This window comes from Lygodium microphyllum, chromosome 15 (genome assembly GCF_053477565.2).
Source record: "Lygodium microphyllum isolate KBCC chromosome 15, Lygodium_microphyllum_v1.1.10, whole genome shotgun sequence".
In the NCBI taxonomy this organism is placed as follows: Eukaryota; Viridiplantae; Streptophyta; class Polypodiopsida; order Schizaeales; family Lygodiaceae; genus Lygodium; species Lygodium microphyllum.
In genome coordinates, this window is record NC_141149.1 from 68,266,653 (window position 1) to 68,287,152 (window position 20,500).

The window sequence follows — 20,500 nt, forward strand, 5'->3', positions numbered from 1 at the left end:
TATTCACCTCAAGCGGAGGAGCTTAGAAGGCCTTAAAGCCACTAAATCTCTTGACATTCTATGATAGAAATGTAGATCTTCATAAACCCTATCATCTACTAGGGATGAAGACCTTGAATACTATTTAAGTGATGGAATGACCTTAAGGGGTCAAGAATCCTTACACGAACTTAGGCAACCTTGTGGAAGTCGGGATCCTTATAGGGATCATAATTAAGAGGAGATGCTTTCATTATTGATTATATACTTTATGTGCCTAAATGGTAGGTAATGAACCTTGTATAATAGATTAATAATGAAATATGATTTTATATGTTCTAACAGTGTGGCAATATTTTACCTAATTAGATAACTAAAACAAACCCATCAAAGAAAGTGGGAGACCTCTGTCCTAATGGTTGAGATTCTATGGTTGGGTGGACCTAATCAATGGTAACTTTTCAAAACACTTAGATAAAGCTATTTGAACATGACCTCCCAATTCTGTAGGATAGAATTATCTTAGCATTGTTTTAGGAGTCCCTATATTGGTCTTGGTGGCCGTGAAAGTTTAAAAGACAATTACATTCTCATTGAGCCAAGTGTGGTATTAGCTCACTCTCACCTTTGATTGGTTATAAAGTCCCTTCATAGATGGGCATTCTGTAACATATTAAAGTAACTAAATATTCATTCAATTTGCTTGGAAAAATTAAATTCAAAATATTTCTAGGAGGATTTAATTGAGAAGTGAAATTGATGCGACTTCTTCTGAAGAAGGGATTTCCCAGAGTAGTAAAGGAAGAAAATGGATAAAATAATTGAAAATGAGTTGGTAAAGTGAATCTAAGTGTCTAGATTGAGAGTATTTGTGAATAACTAAATCAATTATTGAGATTGATGGAATATCATCTCAAGAGTTTAAGATAAGATGCTTTTGTGATCTCAAGAACATCAAGGCATAATTGTAGTTGAACTCCAAGAAAAGAAATTCATTTACAAGCAGACAAAACCACTAGACTTCAATGGTGAGGATATCAAAGTTGAGGTGGATCTATAAGTTTGGATTAATAGTATGGGTGATTATTTCTCTACTATCAAAACCAATGAAGTGAATAGATCTATGGTAGCAAGTTTATACCTCATTGATTAAGCCAAACTGTGCTAGAAACTATGATACCTTGATAATGTAGTGTTAAAAGGGTCAAGCACTTTAGGAAGACATAAAAGTTGTAGCAAGAGGAAGATACCCTCCATCCTCCTTTAAAATGTATTGAGATATTTGCAATCACACCTAATGTAGCCTCTTTGTATGAGGCGGTTAGGGTTGAAGACATGTAGGTTGTAGGAATCCCATATGCACAGAGAGGGAAGATTGCTACCCATCCAGCAACTATAAAGCATTGTACTTGACTACCACTTTTCATATAGAATGAATACAATGTCATGATGCTTTGTACTTTCAGTTAAGTGTATTGTCTTTGTCAGTGCTACACAAGATTGTGTTTATGAGTCCAAGCTTCCATCTTGGACCCTAATTCACTTGTGTAACAATCAAGTCCAGTGTCTCTATCATCATGAGTTCATTCATCTTCTTCCATCCACCATAGCTCATTGCCCTGCCCTAGATCCTGCACATTTCTACATGGTATCAAAGCCCAGTCAGGCATGGCACTACTTCTCCAACATCTCTTAGTTCCTCTCAATCTTTGCCCAGCTCACATCCAGCTCAAGATTAGTGTATGACTTCATTTCTTCAACTTCATGTTTAGTGCACCTTGTGGTAGCCATAGCCAGTCTGCACCCTACCTCCTTTGAGCCCTTGGATCTCTTCATAGAGGTCATTTCAGCTCATGATTCCTTTTGGAGAAACATTCCTCTACTCCTGGTGAAGCTGCCTGGTACATCACAGTCAAACATTGGTGATCACTCAAGCCAACATTATGTGATTTCACCATCACTGCCTATTTTTTGCCATCTCTGCATCATACAATCTGCGTCATATATAAAGTACACAATGTCAATGCTGATCATGGGGCATTCAAAGCCTAACCTATGAGCTATCCTCTCACCAAATATCAACTCAAATGGCTATCAAATCAAGCTGCTATCGTCATTTTTATCAGATGGGTTTGAAACCCTAACACAGTCCTCCATAGCTTTTGAACTCAAGCTCATTAAAAAACTATTCATTTTCTTCATTTTCTCTCTCCTATCACTTGGACTAAGACATTGCCACTCTGATTCACTGACTTACTCAGTGATAAACATCAAGGTGAAGACATTCATGGAGTGTTTGGAAGACTTGGAATATTCAATCAAATATCATCATCAAGCTCCTCTTCCATCTCACTCTTCTCACTCCATTGGAAGGTTTTGCCACTCTGACCATCTCAGTTTCCAGCAAGGATTCAAGTAAAATTTATCAATCATATCAGCAAGGAGGGGAATCAAGTTGAAGGACAAGACAAGCATTGAGAATCAAGTCAAACTCGAGCAACAAACATCAAATTTCAAACTAGTATCTTTTGATACTACACTGCCATTGATTGTATCTTTTGACACATACAAAGATCAACTCATTGTTGGTTATTATTAGGTTGTGGGTAGTGATTTATGGTCATGTCAATGACAAGCAAGAAAATTTCAATGTGGATACACTTTATGAAGAGTAACATGTATCTTATGGCCCATTTACACTACATAGAAGATGTTACTCTCCCTACAGGAAGACATGGAGTTGCCTATATCCAAATGCCATCAATGTATCCATTTGAAGACCTTGAAGACATGAAAGTGAAAAAGTTTAAAGTCATTTATGTTGCCTCAAAGATGATATCTTTTCTTGAGGGGGACATGAACATGAAGACAAATGCAAGCAAAGTCAATAAAGAAGCAAACCAGGAGGACCATGAAGGAAAAGACCAAAAGAGAAAAGTGAAGAACAAGTACATGATCAAAAAGAGCAAGCTGGACTACTCCAACAAGAAGACCTACAATGAATTGAAGATTTATGTCAAAAGTAATGCTGAAAACTACAAGGGTCTGCCGGTCCTTGATCCAATTTTTTGCTGGCTTTTTAAGCCTTGTAATGTCTAGCCCAAATGTCTTTATCATAAGCTTGTAAAATCCTCATGTAGCCTTGTACTATAGCCTCTGTAAGGCCCCTGCTATAGCCTCTGGATGTCCATCGTGTTTTGTGATGCCCACACTTAGCCTTTTCTGCAATGGCCTCTGGTGTTTTGCCATGTTTATGGTGTGCCCACACTTTGCATGTGTTACTTTCACTAAAGCCTCTACACACTTTGTACTTTCTGGTTCTGATTGAGGAGGGGTGTTGAGATATTTGCAATCACACCTATTGTAACCTCTCTTTGTATAAGGCAATTAGGGCTAAAGACATGTAGGTTGTAGAAATCCCATATGCGCAGAGAGGGAATATTGCTACCCATGTAGCAACTATAAAGAATTGTACTTGACTATCACTTTTCATATAAAATGAATACAATGTCATGATGCTTTGTACTTTCAGCTAAGTGTATTGCCTTTGTCAGTCCTACACAAGATTGTGTTTATGAGTCCAACACGAGTCCAAGCTTCCATCTTGGAACCTAATTCACTTGTGTAACAATCAAGTCCAGTGTCTTTGTCATCATGAGTTCATTCTTCTTCTTCCATCCACCATAGCTCATTGCCATGTCCTAGATCCCGCACATTTTTACAAAACCTTGAGCATGAATGAATTCTTCAATCTTCAACAACTTGGCCTAATCCTAGAGAAGTATGCATTAACGCTCCTCACCTTTCAAAAGTATGCTTTTCAAAGGTTCACTAACCAAATAGATTACAAGTATTTTCCAAGGATTGAATTATCCTCTTAATCACCATTGTGACTCAATCAGGCTAGTCACTTTAGAAGATGCTTCAAGCTAAGCTCTTGGTCAAAGACATTAGTAAAGATCATGGGAAGTCTTACATTCTGAGAGGAAATGAAAATGATTGTGGCACAAGATCTACCTCACAAAGTGGCCATATTTACATCATAGTAGAAACTCAAGGGGATCATTGATGATATATTTATGATGATGATGTGGGTTAATTCAAGGTAGAATGCCCAAAAAGACTGTACTATAACTACAATGACCTTAGTAGCTACATGATATTTAAATGCCTAACTGTAAAGAGACTACCAGTTTGGAAGATTTCCATGATGCTCTTAAAAATAAAAACTCAACTAGCCAATGTGGTAAATGCTAACCAAATCACAATCTTATAACTTCATTAGAAAGCCAAAGACTAAGTACATATTTGGTGAAAAGCTAGTTATAAATTTTGATTTTTGGATTGCTTAGACCCTAGCTATATTATCAATAATAGGTCAATTGTATTACCTAATCGATATGTATTGACTTATTATCTTTGTAATTGTCCTAGTGATAAAGCTACAAGCATAATGAATCACTTTTGAGAATGTATCTCTTTTTAGTGAGATGAGAACATCTCTATTTTTTCAAGGGGGAGTGGATGTAATATACCCTCTTTGGTACCTTAAAAATTATGTAATATTTTGTAATAAAAGCTATCAAATATATTATGCATTTTATGTACACATGAATAAGATTCTAGAGTAATAACATTTAGGGATTTTAAAAACCTTGCTTTAATGATTGTTTTGAGATATTGCTATGCATTCCTCATGGAAAGACATGGTGATTAAATTTTAATTTTTAAAAAATTTCAAATATATAAGGTGAAGTGATAGATTTTTACCATGATCATAGTGGTTAAAATGTACTAAGTTTTGGATCAAAAGCTATAGTATTTTGAGCTATGTTGAGTATGTAAGGAGAGAAAAAGTGTAGATGAGGAGAGCAAATACTAGAAATAAAGAGAAATAAAGAGGAAAGTCATGAAAGCTTGTATGAAGATAGACACACAATACACATAAAAAGTTTGGTATGATATGCATGGGTGAGCCTTTGGCTCTTGTTCATTCAAATGTATGTGGTCACATGCTCTACAAGTCATTAGGTAGCACAAAGTATTGCATTACCTTCATCAATGACTATACACATACGGTCTAGGCATACCCTATTAAGTAGAAATTAGAGGTCTTGTCTATGTTTCACGTTGGCTTGCTTTGTTGAGAACTGGTTTGGGTATATGTTGAAATGCCTTATAAGGTCAGATAATGGGGGTGAGTATATTCCTAAAGCCTTTGAGTAGTTTTGTAACAAGAGGGGTATTAAGCATTAGTTGATTGCCCCGTACACCCTACCAGAATGGTATGATTAAGAACATGAATAGGACAATTTAGGAGCGAGTCTGTAGTATGTTATGCTAGGCAAGCTTACCACAACACTTTTGGATTGAGGCAGCTACTATTATTGCACACTTGAGTAATCGGTCTCCATGCACTACTCTTGACTATCAGGTTGCAAAGGAGGTTATGGTTTGGAAAATCTCCCTCATATGCTCCTTTGTGTGTCTTTGATTGTGAGGCTTTCTACCATGTTTCCAAGGACAAGCGCAATAAGTTGGATCCTAAGTCTAGAAAATGCATCTTTCTTAGTTATGGAGATGCAAGTGAGATGGACTATGGACTATAGAATTCGTAGGCTCAGAAGGTTATCCATAGCTATGATGTTGTTTTCTATGAGGAGAAAATGCATAAGCAGCCTGAGTACGTTGTTGAGGTATGCATGGTGATATTTCAAGAGGAGCCTCATGCTATTGTATAGCCAGCTAAACACAACTTGTAGTAGTGTGGTTGATGCTCCAGTGGCCCAGGCCTTGATACTCCACAAGATGTACATGCCCATAGACTATTTTGAGGCAATCTACAAGAGATAGATAATAGTCTACATGATCTAAGCTCTCTATGGATTATGTTATGATGACATATGCTTGTGAGCCTCTTACTTATGATGCAGCCATGCACAGAGGTGATAGTCACTCTTGGGAAAGTGCTATGCAATTAGAGTATGACTCACTGCAAAAAATACATGGAATTTGGTTTCTTTGCCTAGTGAAAAGTGTGATTTGCAATGCAAGTGGATGTACAAGTTGAAAAGTACTCTTAGATGCTCCAAGCTTGCATACAAGGTTAGATTGGTTGCTAAGGGTTTTAAGTGAAAGCATAGTGTGGACTTTGATGAAGTCTTTTCTCTTATTGTGAAGATGACTACCCTACACTTGGTATTGGCTTTGATTGCTCAGCTTGACTTGGATCTTTATCAAACGGATGTCAAGATATATTTTCTTCATGGGGACTTGCATGATGGGATTTACATGGAGCAACCTAAGGGCTTTGCAGAACCTAGCAAGGACCATCTAGTGTGTAGATTGAGAAAGAGCCTTTATGGCCTTAAGCAGGTACCTAGGAAGTGGTACCACAAGTTTGATGCTTTTATGTATTCACAGGGATATTCTCGTAGTGATATGGATTCGTGTTTATACATGAAGAAGACTCATGATGGCAGCCTTATGATTTTGATCCTCTATGTGAATGATATGCTAATTGCTAGGAGTGCTCATGATGAGTTGGATGCCTTGAAAGGTCAACTCAAGAAGAACTTTAAGATGAAGGACATGGGACAGCAAACCTCCCATATTCTTGGGATGTGTATTACACACGATCGCTCTAAGGGGCTTCTTTACTTGTCATAGAAGGAGTACATCCCAAAGTTCCTTGAGTGATTTCATATTTGTAGGATGTTAAGCCTATTGGCTGATCCTTTACCTTCTCATGTGAAGGTTAGTCAAGCCAATTGTCCATAGCCCGATGAGTTGAAAGTGAGATGGCCAAGGCCCCTTATACATTCGCAATGGGCTGTTTGATGTATGCCATAATAGCCACTTGTCCTGACATAGTATTTGTAGCGGGAGTTGTGGCAGCACACTATATGGCTACACTCGGCTGATGGCATTGGGATGCCATCAAAGGGTATCATGACGTACCTAAAGGGCACAACAATTATTTGCATTTTTTATGGTGGCCAAGATACAAAAGTCATGGGGTATACTAACTTTGATTATGCAGGACATGTAGACACAATAGAAAGTCCATCTTTGGCTATGTATTCATCTTTGTTGGAGATGTTGTTTCTTGGATGTCTAGGAGGGTGCAAAAATGCATGGCCGTATCTACTACAAAGAAGGCAGAGTACGTTGCAACCAATTGAGGCTTGCAATAAGGAGGCTCTCTGGTTAGACAGACCTTGGCATCACAAATGAGGTCCCTACACTACATTCGGATTCTATGAGTGCTATTCAGGTGGCCAAGAATCTAATCTTCCATGTGAAGATGAAGCACATTGAGGTGGTCTGTTACCACTTTATTTTAGAGGTAATTGAGGACAAGTCCATTGAGCTTATCAAGAAGTCAACTAACTAAAATCCTAAAAATTTGCTCACTAAAAGTCTCTCAATGGAGCGTTTTGCCTTCCTTAGGAAGTTGATGGTGGGTGTTGGATGAGATGACATCTTTCCTCATCCTGTTGTACTTATGTACATTTGTACTTTGTCACCTTTTTCTTATTCTCTCCTCAAGTAGGGGAACATTCACCTTTATGTGGGAGTTTGTTGGGAGGGTAAAAGAACTTGTACCTAGCCGTCCATGTATTAGTTACATTGATAGTACCCATATTATGTATTAGTTGTCCACATTGTGTATTAGTTACCCGCACACATGTACACAACAGGTGGTGGGTGCCCATCATTGTCACTTTATTCTTTATTCTTTCAATGACATTTGAATAAAGGGAAGGCCAATCACACATTGTGACTATTGGAGCTCCCATATCTTGTGTCTCTATGGGAGCTTTCACTCAACCGCCAAGACCCACGGACCGCTTATTGTTTCAAGCGTTCCAAGCCGAGCACTAATGGCTACCTCTCACATAGCCAACGCGCAATGCCTACCTTACAGGTGTAGTGAGCTTACCTTGATGCTGTTCGAGTTACCTCCTCTCCCGCGCACTCCGGTAGCTCCACGATCCAAGTGCAAGCTTCAAGCAAGCTCCATCCTCAAGCTCCACACTCCAAGCTCCATGTCCGCGAGCAAGACAAGAGAAGAGAAGAGAAGAAGAGAGGAGAAGATGGAGAGCTTCTCCTCCTCGGTCCCTCACCCTCACACACTCACTCCCTCACACTCTCACACTCCCTCTCTCAAGCACAAGCTCAAGCAAGCAAGAACAAGAAGAAGAAGAAGAAGAAAAAGAGAGCTACTTTTAGCCACACACAAGAATGAGCTTCTCATTCACTTTTCAACTTTATATACAAAACCCTAAATCCCTTTTGGGCGGTCATCCCCTTTTTCCCTTTTTTACATGGCCGGCCATAGCCTAGGCCCTTTTTTCCATTGTCCTTCTATCTTCCTAGCTTCCTTTCCACCGCCCATCTATATTTACAAATTGCACGGGTGAGAGCCCGGCGCTCCTTGAATTAAACCATGATGCGCTTGCACTCTTTTACAAAAGTTTTGACTTGTGCTTTTCCTTGTGCACCTTTCTCCCTTATTTAGGACTCTTCTCCTTGTGCATCTTTGTCTTCCGTTTCTCTTTGCCTTGGCCTTTGTCTTTGTCTTTAGCTTTTCCGAATTTTCCACCTTCGTTCATCTGAGGGTTAACATTACCCCCTCCTAGATGAGTGCCAATCCCATGGCACTCACCGTCGTAGGTAGCAGGCTGTAGCATGCACCGAAGACGTGGGTGACAAGGACGCCTGTGGTTTCCGTGGAGGAGTGTTGGTGGTGGTGTGGCAGAAGGTCCTGGGGGCCTATTGGTGGCCAAGGTGGCTGGTGGAAGGTTGTTGGAGTCGATGGTGGGGCTATTCTGTGTTGGGGATTGCATTGATGGCTAGCCCAAGTGTTGGTTTGTTGGGGATTCTGCACATGACGATTCTTTGCGGACTTGTCGGATGGAAAGGGATAAGCATTCAGGGTTGGGTGTTGATGAAGAGTGAACGACACTTTTGTTGGAGTCTTCAACACCTACAATTGAAAACCTCTCATGTGGTCTCTCCCTAAGGATAGTGGTAGTCTTCTCTATTGTGCACAAGACATAGTGCAATTAGTTTGGGAGACAGGTTGAACTCTAAGCAAGCTGAGAGTATTGTCCTGCACTTGAGGACCCAAACTGTGTATATACTTCGGTGGAGGTATTATGTGAGTTCTTGTGCATATTTAGATATTACTTAGTTAGAAGACTGTCGGTCTGGTTCCTTGTATAGCAATGGGTCAGTGAGGCAAAGGGCTAAGTTGATGGAAAAACTTGTCAATGAAGACGGGGAGTACACTTGAAAATTGCTTGAGACATCATTATGGTCGTGTCGAGACCATGTAGCATAATTGAGCTCCTTGAAGTCTAGCTCTTGGTAGCTAGTGACTACTTGTAGTGCTTGAACAATATGGTGTACTTTTCCATTGTCTTTCATGCCTTGCTTACCACTGTTGATTGTAATGGCAGTGAGATGAGTGCAAAAGAATTGTGCAAGTGGTTCAGGGTGACACGTCTAACCATAGGCGAGGCGAGCTCCCGAGGTATGTCCTGCCCTTGATGTGCCCTGAACAATTGTGGGGGATGTACAAAGGGCTAGGGGATTAGGGACGGAGCCAACCGACCAAGGTCACTAGACGTACCTAATTTGAGGACCCCTAGGTGCGGTGTTGTGATTATGTGTGTGTTTTTCTTTTTCTTTTTCTTTCTTTTCTTTTTTGTTTTTCTGTTTTTTTTTGTTGGGGGTAAAGGCACCTCCGCCGTGCCGCCCCGTGTATTACTACACTGACAGTACCCGCCACTGCACATTGCAGGTGGCGGGCGCCTGTCACGTCACTTTATTCTTTATTCTTTTAGTGATAGTTTGAATAAAGGAATGCCCGGTCACACATTGTGACTGTTGGAGTTCCCATTTCTTGTCTCTCTCTTTTCTTGCTCTTGCTCTCCCGCCATAGCTCCCGTGCAAGCTTCGATCATTCTCACCTTTCAACTGGTATCAGAGCTTGGCATTCTCTTGCTGGAGCTCAACTTGGTGCTTTCCAACCTTCGCATCGACTCACTTCACGCATTGGGTCTCCATCCCGGCAGCCATATCCGATCTCCCCGAGCTCCCATCACTCCCCGGCTTCCCGAGCACCTTCCCAGCCTATTGAGGCACCTTCAAGGCATTGATACTGAGGTATTTGATCATTCTTTCAGGGTTTTATTTCAGTCTACAGGTTGCAAATAGCAAGGGCAGCCATGGCTTCAAACCCTTGAAGCTTATTCTCCTCATATTGTGCCTTACACCTATCAAGGCTCAAAGAGGCTTGTCATAGGCCTTTGATAGGCCCTTCTTGAGCCCCCCATTACCCCCTTTTCAGCCCATGTGGAGTAGCAGCAAGTTCAGCACCAACAAGGTAGATTGCATCATTTTTTTCCAGGCTGTGAGCACTCATCTACTTCAGCTCCACACTTGGCCATTGCTTCTTGCTCTCTACCTTGATCAAGAGGGCTATAGACTTCATGTTTGATGTCATTCAAGATTTGGGCATTGGTCTTGATCATTTGGGGCTGATTTCTTCAGATTTGGGACTGTCATAAACTGTCATAACAGGCTGAAAACAGGGCAGCACCATTGGCATTAGCATTTATTGCTTATACTCCATTCCGGTTGTGCTATTTGATGCCCGTATGCGGTCTACATGATGCCTAGTGCCTTGGGAATGTATGCACATGATTATGCCATGATTTTGGCCTGAAATATTGGCTGATTTGGGACTTTTATTTTCTGTTATACAGTGCTAGAAACAGGGCAGCCACACTTGGCATTGGCATTTGATGCTTATACTCTACTCCGGTTACCTTATTTGATGCATGTATGCGGTCTACTTCCTACCCGGATCCATTGGGGATGTATGCATTTGGTTTGACCATGATTTTGGCTTGAATTCGGGGCTGAAAACTACTATTTAGAACAGTAAATACATGCTGGAATAATATTGGGCTGAAGGTACTTTACAGGTTTTGGCACTTACCTACCGATACCGGATGTATGCTTTGAGCTTTGGCATGATGTCTCTAACATTTGGGGACGGCTTGGAGCATATGTATGAGATTATGGGATGCTTTTGAGCTTCGCATTAGCTCCGTCTTCACTGGCATTTGGACCAACTTGGCATGCTCGTGGACCGCCTATGCCTCATGTCTCTGCTTGATAGTTAGGCTTTTGCATTACATGCTTTGGTTCGTGACATATGCTATTTGGTTCGTGTATGCCATACCGACATTTGGAGCTTGAATTTGGATGTATTTGAGCATTCCCGGCTTACTTGATCACTGATCTTGGTTGCTATTTGGATGTCATTGAGTTGACCGAGAGCTTATTTGGGCTTATGTATTGCTTCATGGTTAATACGACTGGTGCTTCATGTATGTCATGCTCTCTTGGATGCGCTTGATGCATTGACAGGGTCACTTATCACTAGTGCTTTCTCTTGGGTTATTTGAGCTTCTGAGCTCGCTTTGTACGCCTTTTGTGCCAGTGGGAGCATTTTACATGCTTGCTTGACCTTTGACAGTTGCATGCTATTGGAGCACTTACATGTATTTGGAGCAGTTTATGTCTTGAGCAGCTACATACGCATTGAGACTTTGGGATCATACTCCGATCTTTATGGATATGCATTGATGTACTCTTGGTTCACAGGATGCTTATGAGATGAGTCTCATATTTGGATCTTTCTCTTTGAGCAAACACCTATTTGTGTCAGGTTTTGGCAGTTACAGGAACACTTTGCCTAGAGTGTCTGGAGGTGTGCCTTTGACTGGCAGATGTTATTTTGACATGCTTCGGTGTTGAGCTCATGTTCTTTTCACTGTCATTGGCCTTGCTTATGTCCGTTTCATGCCGGCTTTGGACCTAGCATTGCTTGCTTGACATTAGATCCTATTTTGGGACAGTTTGCTCTCTAGACTGCATACCTGCAATTTATTACAGCAAGCAGTTATTGGTGGACTGAGGTGTACTTTTCATGCTGAAATATCCTGATTTGGTGTACCGCACCTAGTACTAAGTGGGCAGCAACTTTTGGCACACTTTGCTCGTCCTTTGGACCCCGTTTTGGTCATTTTTGGGCAGTTTCTGTAGTAAAATAACAAGCAGTTTTGGACTGTTTGGGCATTTCCAGCCTGCATAATGGCATCATCTTCGCATGATAGTGCCATCTTTAACATTACAAAATTGGATGGTACCAACTACTCTTACTGGAAGAGTCAAATTTGGCAGGTCTTGGTGCAGAAATCTCAGATTAAGCCACTTCGGTTGAGTGGGAAGCAGCCTGAAACTATGGACAATGACGACTGGCTTGAACTTGATGAGCTATGCAAGTCCACGATTGTATTGTCTCTCACTGAACAGGTACATTATAATGTATTTGAGGAAGCACATAGTGCATGGGATCTATGGAATAAGATAAAAAAATCTTTATGATAAGAAAAGTGCGACAAGTCAGATGTATTGGTAGAAGCAGCTTATGGATCTGCGCGCATGAAGGATAATGCGACTATGTCTGCTCACTTAAGCCAGTTCCATGCTATACTGAAGAACCTGACTTCGCAGGATATCACCTTTGGAGAGGAAGTAACTCCTCTTTTCTTGCTTGGGACTCTGAATGAGTCATGGGATGTATTCTGCACTGCCCTATGTGCCTCTAGTGCTACTCTAAAATTGGCAGATGTTGAGAGTGCTCTTCTTTAGGAAGAGGTGAATCGCAAAAACTTGGATGCCTCTCGTGGTAGTCATGCTTTGATAGTTAGAGGCAAGAATGACAGGTATGACCGTGGTAATGGCCGAGGCCGTGACTCGCAAAAGGGTCGGTCTAAATCTCGTGGTGGCAAGTCGCGTAGTAAGTCGCGTGGGCGCAATGCAAATGTCACTTGTCATCATTGTGGGAAAAAGGGCCATATTAGACCACAGTGTCATGAGTTGCACAATGAGAAGCACAAGGATAAGGGGAAAGATAAAGTGCAGGAGAAGTCCTCTGATCGCAGCATAGTACCTGCGAAGTCCAACGTCAAGATTGAGGAAATTAATGTCACGTAGACTGAGGAGTCCGATGGTGGTGATGAGTTTATACTTGCAGCTAGTTCTTCTGATGCTTCACACTTGACTGAGACATCTAGTATGTATGCACAGTGCTGGTTATTGGATTCCGGAGCATCCTTCCATGTGACGCCTTACCGTGAGTGGTTCCACTCTTACCGCACTATATCTGGTTCAGTCAGACTTGGAGACGACAGGTCTCTTGACATTGTGGGCATGGGTGATATTCAGTTGCAGTTTTCCACTGGAAGTTCATTTTTGCTTAGGGATGTATGTCATGTACCTGCGCTTACGTGCAGTCTTATGTCTGCAGGACAGCTGGATGATGCAGGATTTCATGTATGTTTTGGGGATTCTGCCTGGAAGATTATTCGTGGCAGACTTGTGCTTGCTAGAGGCGCCAAGGCTGGCAGCCTCTATCCTCTTGTTGTATCTGGGTCCTCAGTTGACCATGTTTTGGCAGTGGGTTCTATCCCACATGTATCACTTTGGCATGCTCATTTAGGGCACATGTCTTTGAAGGGAATGAAAATGTTATCTAGTTTGCAGTATCTTCCGCCTTTGGATTATGCATGTTTTGACTCGTGTGATCATTGTCTTTATGGTAAGCAGAATAGGTCTACGCATAAGAAATCGGGTAGGCCACGCATGAGTGAGCCCTTGGCATTGGTGCATTCCGATGTTTGTGGGCCTATTCCTTGCATGTCTATGGGTGGCGCGAAGTACTTCGTTACCTTCATTGATGATTTTTCTAGGAAAGTGTGGGCTTATCCCATAAAGCAGAAGTCCGATGTCTTGGCAGTTTTTCAGAGATGGCTTGCTCTTGTTGAGAACCAGACTGGGCATAGGCTGAAATGCCTTAGGACAAATAATGGGGGAGAATATGTCCCGCAGGCTTTTGAGCAGTTTTGTGATGACAGGGGTATTAAGCGTCAGTTGACCGCCCCTTACACCCCACCCCAGAATGGTTTGGCTGAGCGCATGAACAGGACTATTTAGGAGCGTGTGCGCTCTACGCTTAGCCATGCAGGCCTACCCCAGAGTTTTTGGGCTGAGGCAGTTAGTACGGCAGTGCATGTCATAAACCGATCGCCTTCCAGTGGATTGGATTTCCAGGTTGCAGAGGAAGTTTGGGCTGGTAAGCCACCCTCTTATGCGCATCTCCGTGTCTTTGGATGTGAGGCATTCTGCCATGTGCCCAAGGACAAGAGGAGTAAATTGGATCCAAAGAGCATTAAATGCATATTCCTTGGCTATGGTGAGTCAGGAGAGATGGGCTATCGCCTATGGGATCCGCAAGCGCGGAAAATAGTACGCAGCCATGATGTCGTCTTCCATGAAGACAAGATGCACAGGCAGCTTGAGAAGGTGGTTGAGATCCGCAGAGTGATCTTTCAGGAGGAGCCTAAAGCTCCAGCACAGCCAGTAGTACAGCCTGCAGCAGTTCCTCCACAGGGCCAGGGTGTTGGACAGGCAGTTAGACAGGCAGTAGAGCCTGCGGTGAGACAGTCTGCTAGAGACAGACGCCCACCTGACAGATTTCAGCCCTCTATGCATTATGTTTTGGTTACAGATGCAGGAGAGCCTTTCACTTATGATAAGGCTATGCGCAGGGGTAACAGTCACTCCTGGGAGAGGGCTATGCAGTCTGAGATAGACTCCCTGCATAAGAATGAGACTTGGGATTTGGTTGCCTTGCCTAAGGGCAAGAAGACTTTGCCATGCAAGTGGGTGTACAAGCTGAAAAGTACCCCTCGACACCCCAAGCCGGCATACAAGGCTAGATTGGTAGCAAAGGGTTTTAAGCAGGAACATGGTGTGGACTTTGATGAGGTCTTATCTCCTGTGGTTAAGATGACCACCCTGCGCTTAGTCTTGGCTTTGGTTGCATAGCTTGACTTAGATCTATATCAGATGGATGTCAAGACGGCTTTTCTACATGGGGACTTGCATGATGAGATCTATATGGATCAGCCTAAGGGCTTTGCAGAACCTGGCAGGGAGCACCTAGTTTGCAAGTTGAAGAAGAGCTTGTATGGCTTGAAGCAGGCACCTAGGGAATGGTATCATAAGTTTGATGCCTTTATGCAGTCATAGGGCTATAGCAGGAGTGCTATGGATCCGTGTCTTTATACGAAGAAAGCCCGTGATGGCAGTTTGCTTATCTTGGTACTCTATGTTGATGATATGCTGATAGCAGGGAAAGCTCATGATGAGCTAGATGCTCTTAAATCTCAGCTGAAGAAGAGCTTTGAGATGAAGGATTTGGGACAGGCCTCACATATACTTGGGATGCGCATTAAGCACGATAGGCATCAGGGGATTTTGTATCTCTCACAGCGGGAATACATTCATAAAGTCCTTGAGCGCTTCCACATGCAGGACGTAAAGCCTATTGGCTGTCCATTACCTTCTTATGTGAAGGTATCACAGGCCAATTGTCCGCAGACAGATGAGCAGAGGGCCGAGATGGCCAAGATCCCTTATGCTTCAGTCGTGGGCAGTTTGATGTATGCCATGATAGCCACTCGTCCAGATATTGCGCATGCAGTTGGTGTTGTGGCACGCTATATGGCTACACCTGGCAGCAGACATTGGGATGCCGTGAAGGGTATCATGAGGTACCTAAAGGGCACAGTAGATATGTGTATTTGCTATGGCAGCCAGGATACAGGGGTCATGGGGTACACTGACTCCGATTATGCAGGACATGCAGATAGTAGGAAGTCCACTTCTGGCTATGTATTCACCTATGCTGGAGGGGCTGTCTCTTGGATGTCTAGGGTTTAGAAGTGTACGGCTTTGTCTACCACTGAGGTTGAGTATGTTGCAGCCACTGAGGCTTGCAAGGAGGCCATATGGTTAGGCCGTCTAGTTGCTGACCTTGGGATTGATGCTACACCTACACTGCATTCGGATTCTATGAGTGCCATTCAGTTGGCTAAGAATCCGGTCTTCCATGCGAAGACAAAACACATTGAGGTGAGGTATCACTTCATACGTGGTGTCATGGAGGACAGGTCTGTTGACCTTGTCAAGATCTCCACTGACGAGAATCCTGCAGATCTACTCACGAAGAGCCTCACTACTGAGCACTTTGCCTTCCTCAGGAGGTTGATGGGCGTTGGATGAGATGTCGCCTTTCCTCATCCCTTGTACCTATGTACATTTGTACTATCTTTTCTTTTTTCTTTTCTCACTCACTAGGGCAGATTCGCCTTTAAGTGGGAGGTTGTTGGGGGTAAAGGCGCCTCCGCCGTGCCGCCCCGTGTATTACTACACTGACAGTACCCGCCACTGCACACTGCAAGTGGCGGGCGCCCGTCACGTCACTTTATTCTTTATTCTTTTAGTGACAGTTTGAATAAAGGAAGGCTCGGTCACACATTGTGACTGTTGGAGTTCCCATTTCTTGTCTCTCTCTTTTCTTGCTCTTGCTCTCCCGCCATAGCTCGCGTGCAAGCTTCGATCCTTCTCACCTTTCATTTTTTGTGGTGGAAAAAATGAATACAATCAATGCCATACTTTGAGACTGTTAGCCTTTCATTTGGATTTGAGAAATGTTGGGATCCAAAGGCTATGAAGAATGGATATTACAAAGATGATTGTGTCACTAGCCTTGATGCTAGAGGAATTGTTGTTGAGATGAAGAGATACACTTGAGATTTTGCAAACCTCTTTGTAACATGTGAGACATCGAACAATTGAGGTAGCACTTGGAGTGAGTTGTGCATGGACAAGGGTAGAGCATCTTGTGAATTGAATCTTGGATGATGAAGAGACGTTTGCCCTTGTTGAGAGCATGGCTCCTGCCCAAACATAGAGTTTGGCCAAGAAGGAGGAGGTAATCGATGATTATGCTTTGGCCATGCTCAGTTGCAATATGTGCTTTTTCTGCAAAGGTGTCCTTGGGTTCTCATCTAGTGGCGTTTCCGTCATGGCTTTTGTTTCTTGGTATCTTGTCACTTCCTCCATAATGGTTCTTTGTGGGGTTGGTGGTCTTATGGTGACTTGGATATTAAACGCTTCTAGACCTTGACCTGTGTCATTCTGCATCCACTTGTCACTTTATAAGAGTATATGCTCGCTTGCGTTAAGTACATCGGACCAATGTAATCATGTTAAGACAAAATTTTTCAAAATGCTATGATGCCAATCCCATTACTTGTTAAGGTCACATACATTAACGATAGGTGAAGGAAGTGTGTACAAGTGGGGATCTTGCCCCTATACTCATCAAAAACAAAAAGTTATGGCATGATGACTTGCCAAGCTACTTGTACATCATAGGGGCTTAGTCGATAGGTACTAGGCGGGGTGAGTCCGGTTGGCTAAGCGACCGGGGCAGTGCTGGTGCGGGGCTCCCGTGAGGTTGGGCAGGAAACATGTCGGCTGGGACATGAATGGTGTAGTCCTGGGCCACGACCGTTTCCAAAATGTCCTTAAACAGCTCATTAAATTCTTCCCTATCCCGGGCCGCCTTTTCTGCCCTTAAGCATCTGGTGCCCGAGCGTACGTTGGGGGTTTGTGCCACTGGCGTTGCCACATGCTGCGCATTTCTTCAAGTCTCGAGTTTCTTGGCCTGGGGGTTCTTCGGCCTTCGTCCGGGACGGTGTCGCTTAGGGCCTTGCTTCTTGGCATACCTCTTGATGGTGGGTACATAGCATACCGGTGGAGGGGCACGTGCTGCATGTTCCCATCACAGCGGAGAGCGTCTTTGCAAGCCAGCTGGCTTAGGCTCTCCATGTTTTCCTCGTGGGGGGACCTGCAAGGTGCGAACCAAGGGTTAGACCTGGATATAGGATACAACTGTTCGCATGGAAGGGATCTTAGTGTGGTTTATCAATCGCATATGACAAGAAGGGGAGGGGTGAGGCATGCAGTGGTTGTCGTAAAGGGATGGCCCCCATGATGATGTTCGTTTTGCCACCAGCCATTAGCCGATATTGGCTTATGCTAAGTTGTGTGGACAGGTTGGCATGGAGTGGGACAGGGCACATCCTCGGAAGGATAGACCAAAAAGGGAAGAAGGTGTATAGAAAGGGACTACACCCTATCTACACCATCATTGTTGTTGGTCAAGGCTTACTATGGCGGTAATGTGGGCTGCATGCCCTTCACTTGGAGGTGGGGATGGTCACATGGCTTTTAAATGTGTGATGAGAGGAGGGCTTGAGGAGCTTGGCCCAACTCTTCTCCCTGCGCTTGACTATCATTGCTTGTGTGTGTTGATATTGTTTATACACAGTGACACAAAAACCAGTGTTTATTTATATACATACTTATGAATCCATGTCACTTCATGAGGATAAGAACCAATTGTAGAACTCGGGGTTGTACTGGAGCGTGGCACACGCATCCAGCACTCGTGGTAGCTTACTTAGTACCAATAGATATTTTGCCACATCAAGTAGCATGGACCCTTGTCCGAGTCTACTGGCAACATGTAACTCCTCCTCTGTGAGAACCTTATCAAACAAAGGATTTTCTTGGCTAGGTGGTTCAGCCAAGTCCCTACCCCGAATGGCAGTCAGCACTCGTAGGGAAGTTTGTGCCACATAGGTTGGGTCTCTTTGAGACCGCCATTTGGCCAATCGCTCCTCAGAGACTGTCATGATTTGAGCCCCTAGTTCGGCCATTGCAACGCAGTTCTCACACCAATGTTGTTCAAATTGACTTTGGCCTTTTGTTAGTCGCTTTAGTTGCTCTATGTCTATGAGATTCGGTCGGTAGAGCACTTCATTGAACGTGACAGTTAAGAGCAGTTTGTTAGCCTCCTCGTCAGAGATGAGTTGCATGCGTTCATGTAAGAGCTTGTTATAGTGCTCATCAAGATGTTCTTGCTCTTCCCAAGATAAGGGGAATGGCAAGTATTCTTCAAGCTGCTCCTTAGGGCATGCACCCATGTCCGCAAGGACGTAGATACGTGCGAACACTTTGAGCTTAGCATCCAACTCAGTTGAGCATTCTGCGACACTTCTATGTTCAGCGAGGGCTTGCTCGGTTGCCATATCATGCAAGGTTTTAGGAGTTTTCCTGGGCTTTAGCATAGCTGGGGGCTCAGGCCTAGATGAGAAAGATTGGTTAACGTTGGGATTGCTCATGCCCTTGGGGTTTCCATGTTTCTCTAGAGGCTTCGTTGTTGCGTTATGGTTCTTATTGGATGTGACTAGTGTGAGTTCGTCACCTTGTTGTGACAATGTTGCATCCACTCTTGATTTGTCAATGCAAGTTTTATTGTCAGTGGATCGAGTGTTGAAAGCAACTGTTGATGGCAACGACTACTTTGATTTTTCAAAGCACATGGATGTGTCTGAGGTTTCACCGCTATTAGGAGAGACAGGTTCATTGGTGGATGGACTCGATGCGTTATTCATCGGTTCTCCGGCGCTCTTCGTCTCAATGTTCTTGGGGTCCGCAACTACCTGCAACAGTTGTTGTTTTCGTTGTTTTCTCCTCTTTTTCTTGGTCAGCGCCAGGTGCATCTAACGGCTCAGGACCCTGGGCTACATCGACCGCTGCTGATGTGCTTGGTTGGGCCTCAGCATTCTCCTTCTCTAGAGTATCCTTATGGGACATGGCCGTGGCCTGCTGAATAGCCTCGCTAGGTTGTGAGAGCACAACTACCTCCCTTTTTGGGGAGTCTAGCTCTTCAGTCAGCTCCCTTGTGTTTAACTCCTCCAGCCTAGGCTATAGGCACTTTGAGCGTGTCGGAGTTGTCAATAAAGTTAGTTGCGACACCTCCTCCATATGTAAACTACTAAGGACATGTTCCGCAAGGGGTGTTGTCATGGCCAAAGATTGTGGCTACTGTGGTCCCTGATTGGAAGTAGTGGTGGCTAGTTCAGTGGACTGGCTACCATTGGTAGACTGCGGTGTCATGTCCTTAGGTAGATCAAAAGTGGCCATGCCTTTTTTTGCCCTTTGCATGTTCACTTGTGTAGATTGAGTAGCGGTTGAGCTAGCCACGGTGGATTTCACAGGCACATCCTTAGGTTGAGAGCTAAGGGTGGTGTCGTGTCCTGCCTCCTGGACATTTGGAAGCTTTGATGTAGGTCGAGATTGGGATCGAGCAGCTACACTTGACAATTGTTGTGCTTCCTGTGTCCGTTTAGGGGAAGACGGTGTAGGAGACTTGGGACTCCTAAGTGGTTTTGACTCTGGCTGGGCGATTTGCTCATGGCTGTTAGATGATTTTGCTATTTGCTTTGTTGAGCATTTAACCTTGCCATGAGCAATGTTGTGCCTATGATGCCTGTTATCCTCTTGGGGGATCAAAGGCTCCTTGGGAACTAGTGGCTTTTGTGCATCCTCAACGATTACATCTGATGTCTGCTTGTCAAGCACACTAGGCTAAAGATCTACCCTCCGATTGGTCCCGTTTGGTTCCTTGATTTCGACCATGAGGGGCTCGGTCACTCCATTGTTGTTGACTCGAGGC